Genomic DNA, 4702 nt, shown 5'->3' on the forward strand with positions numbered 1-4702 from the left:
AAAATGCTAAGTTTTTTTCAGCTCATAGGGAAACTTTGTGGATATATAGCACCTAGAAATTAATTTTCATACTCTTCAAATAATTCAAGCAAAATGGTCACTTAACAGGACACAAAAGTGTCCAAGGACATAAAAGTGTCCTGTTACCATTCTAGTGTTAAAGGTAAATTTTATATATGTATCCGACATCTCCAACAGACTAACCTTCAACATTTATCCATTCATCCCTGTATTATTGTCCATTTAATTGCTCCTAAAGGTAAATTTTATATATGTGTCCGACATCTCGAGCAGACTAGCCTTCTTTTCCTCATTACAAAAGCACAACATAACCACATGCTATCGAATTTAATAACGCCCTCTTCAAAGGGGTTATCCACTATCTCCTCTTTCAACATCAAGGTATAAATTTATTTATTTTACTGACCCAGTACCAATCTAACCCCAAAAACCTATGCAACACAAATTTACCAATCACTCATTACTGACCGACCTTTTTTTGTCTCTACGACACTGATATGATAACATCCCAACCATTTTTTTAATGATCCTGCTATGAATTTATGAACCACCTCATTTAATATTCTCATTTTGTCCATTTCTCTTGTAAGCTATTCTCTTTTGCAATTATATCTAACAAGCTACACTCAAGCTTGCAACAACATAGAATACCGTTAGACTTGTTTTAAAAGACATGGCTCTTTTAGTTATTTTCATTAATTATATGAGCTGTGAAATCGATTTATCCTAGCATCGTCACGGTACTTGTATTGAATGGAATTACTATTGACATGAATTAATGTTAAGCTATAAAGCTACTCACTTGAGCTCATGTGATATGGGATGGTCAACAACAACTTTTGCATACTTCACTATTCAAACATATTTCACTTTGGTATCAAACAGGTAATATATGTGCTGTCTCCTATGCCTTGCCTATTATATTGGTCATGTGCACATATAATCACTGATTAGGCAGTGTGTAAATGCTCATCTTAGTGCAAATTTTTCTATTTAGAAAACACTAGCTATCCGTACAGATCTGCCAATTTAGGCAGCATGAGTGTAGATTCGTCAATTTAAATAGCACATTAATAAACAATAGATTCACAAGTTTAAGCTATATGAGTGAAGATTTGCCGGTCTAGGTAGCACAATTGCAGATTCATCAATTTATGTAGCACGACTAATTGGTGCCGATTTGTCGATTTAGGCAATATTGTCGGCTGACTGCCAAGTCTCACTATATTGATGCTAGCAAATCGAGAACCACAGACATGAAATGTCAATCCGTGGGATGTAGTTGACCCAAATAGTGCATGGAAGCTCCAAGAGATAGTTAATCTCTTGGAAAACCCAAGTCTAGTGTGCTCTCCCCTAGATCAATCTCCGGTGTGTGTAAGACACCAGAGGCCACTTTCCTACTGCAAACTTGATCCGATGAATTTGTATAGCTAAGGTGCTCCAATGGCAACAAAACTTAATGCCTAGCATGTGCAAAGTATCTTCAACATCCCTATGTGCTCAAAAGTCATTTCTGACACTCTGGAAAAATTGCACCTAAGATAAATATTCATGTTTATCAAAGCATAATACGTTGATTTCGTGTAGTTATAGTGCTCCAAATGCGACAAAACTTCCTACCTAGAACATGTAGAGTATCCTCAACACTCTTATGTGCTCAAATGTCATTTTAGGTCAATCAGATTTGGACTCTGAAGCACTCTATAGCTTTCTTAGGACGTGCTTTATCTATTCCTATGGTAAAAAACTAGTTTAAATGTGTGTATTGTGCATAGGGAATGAAAATATCTCGTAGACGGGCATGCCTAAAAACACAACTTTATCTCGCCAAAAATTTATGTAGAAAGAGAGAGCTTTCACCTGCGAGCACGTTAGTATACTCGGATCTGCAATGCAACACCACACGAGGGAGACACGAAACATTGAAACACAAGAGAGCTCACAAGACTGTATTGCAGCCTACGCTCACTTTCATTATCCACAACTTACAAAACCCTTATAAAAGCTGGCTTTTATACCTTAGCCATAAGGTTTAAATGTGAAATGTCCGCGTGCCCAAGACCTTTGAGGCTCCACAACTTACTGAATCTGCAACCTAGGCACACTAGCTGACCTATTTTTTACATCTTGGAACTCTCATTGCGCCCGTAACACGTTACAATTATCACAATGGCTAAATAAATTGGGAAATAACAATACATGTCCATTTCGAGAAAATGTAAAAAATTTGTCTCTCCAATCTTCACTCCTTCTTCATATTCATCTTTGATGTGAATTCATAAGGCTTCGGTCTTTAGAAACACTTGTTAACTGACATAGACTCAGTTAACATTCCCCCCTTTTGATTTTAGTGCCCGTCCTTGGGCACGGTTGAGAAGTGTCTGTGGAGGCGATGGGAAGGTTTTTGATTGGTTTTGTTGATGGGTTGATTGTCTTCATTTTTCATTGAATTTATTGATGAGGTTCATTCCGTCGTTGCATCTTCATTGGTTTGAATTTGTCTCTAATGTAAGAGATGACGTCACATTTGTGTGTTGTAGCAGCATAATGGCAAGGTTGTTATTAACACTATGTACAAGAGAAGTAGAATGATGATGATCTAAATTAGGGTCTAATACTTGGATGACCAAAGGAAAAAACCTAATGGGAAAAAAGTGTCTTTGAGATACATGCATTATGGAGTACTTATTAGCATGAGAAATATTAATAAATTACTAAAGGGATTATTTGATGATGGATATGAAAATAGGGTGTATGCATGATAAGGTGTACCCACTTTCAGCAGTTGCCCCCACCAAAATAGCAAAGAAACAACCTCTTTTTTTGCCATTCCTATGTACATTTGACTTGCTTGCACTTACTTGCTTGCACTTACTTTGAAGAGGCAAGATTTGGTAGCCACACAAAGCACATAGTTGCAAACACAATGGAAAGCTTTGATCTTCATTTTTTCACATCTAAATGGTAATTTTATTGTGCAAGGACTAATCTTGTTCAGCCTGTCAGACCTGGTCACAGCAGTGTGACCTTGATGAAGAAATACTTATAACTTTTTATGGGATTTTCTTCTTTACTTACTCTCTTGCACATGATATGTTCACTTGGCAAGCAATTTAACTTGATTTATTGATAATTTTTTGGATCTTTGTATAAGTAATATTCATTTTTCTTTGTTAGAATTTCTATTTACAAAAACTTAGTTTACTTACATCAGATATCTTATGATGTAGAATTTATTTTGCAAGATCCAACGGTCATTTGATAGATTATGACCCAAGGAATGTGACCATGCAAAAAAAAAATTAAACTTCAATTGTTCATTTTTTAAAGATCTACCTTAGAAATTAAGGACGAAGGATAACCGAGGGCATGGACGTGTTGATGGGACGGTGTGGACCGATAGTTGGGCTGACACTCAGAGTATGTCGGCAAGGGCTGACAAGTACATGAAGCACGAAGCAGACGACGTCATTGTCGATGACAATGTGACAGAGCCGATCAAGGTCAGGTGCACCAGTGGGGCCGACTACTTCAAGGGAGGACAATCAAGGGGTCATCCGTGCAAGTCTTTGATGATGGGATGGATCGGGCCAACAGGGGTGGATAGATGAACAGGTGCTTAAAGCACCGAGTGAACGACCCCACCATCGACTACACCATGATGAAGCCGATCGAGGCCAGTAGCACCGATGGAGCCGACAAGCCATGCACGTCAAGGGTGATGGGGCCGTGTGGATCAACGTGTGAGACACGTGAGGATTAAAGAGTGCGTGAAGGATGGAGCGAACGATGCCACCGTCGACTTCATCATGATGGGGCCGATAGCATCGACAAGGCCGACGGTGGGCCGTGCACGGATGCGATGATGGGATGGCATGGACAGACCGGTGAGCTAACATGATGGGTGTGTCAACGAGGGTCGGCTTGTGCGTGAAGAACGAAGCGGACAACGCCATGGCCGATGACACAATGATAGGGCCGATAGCGTTGATGGGGCCACCTGTGTTATAACTAGAAGGATGGACACGAGACTTTTTAGGGGTGGAGAAATGGAGTTAAAACCCCACCCGTGTAAAGTCCCATGGCCATCCGATATGGTTTGGGTGGTTCCGAACCATACTGTACGCTAAAATGGATTGTACAAACCATACGATCCATTTTACCGCATAGTTTGGGCCTTGACCAGCCATAGTAGTTTGGATGGCTATGCAACTTTGCATGGGTTGGAAAGTAGCACTTACCTCCACCATTGAAATTTTTTGTGTCCATCCGATATTGTTTGGGAGGTTTTGATACATAATATACGCTAAAATTGGCCATATGAGCCATACGAACTATTTTAGCACATAGTATGGGCATTGATTGCCCAAACCATATTTGATCCATGTGAAAATTTGTATGGATGGGGAAATGGTTCTCACCCTCACACATGCAAAGTCTCACAGCCATCCAATATGGTTTGGGTGGTCCCGACTCATACTATGCCCTAAAAAGGGTCGTATGAGCCATCCCATTTTAACGCATAGTTTGGGCCTTGATAGTCTATACCATACTGGATGGATGTGCAACTTTGCATGCATGGGTAATTTGTGCTCAATCCCATCCATGAAAAGTTTCAAAGACATCCAATATGGTTTGGGCAGTCCTGACCCATACTATGCACTAAAATGGGCCATAT

The 4702-nt window shown here is 39.7% G+C and overlaps 1 pseudogene; it reads left to right on the top strand.

Annotated features, from left to right (window-relative positions):
- Positions 1–3393: 3393 nt before the first annotated feature.
- On the top strand, positions 3394–4154 carry LOC147441463 (uncharacterized; annotated as a pseudogene).
- Positions 4155–4702: the final 548 nt, after the last annotated feature.

This window comes from Adiantum capillus-veneris, chromosome 15 (assembly GCF_014529385.1).
Source record: "Adiantum capillus-veneris isolate H3 chromosome 15, ASM1452938v2, whole genome shotgun sequence".
NCBI lineage: Eukaryota > Viridiplantae > Streptophyta > Polypodiopsida > Polypodiales > Pteridaceae > Adiantum > Adiantum capillus-veneris.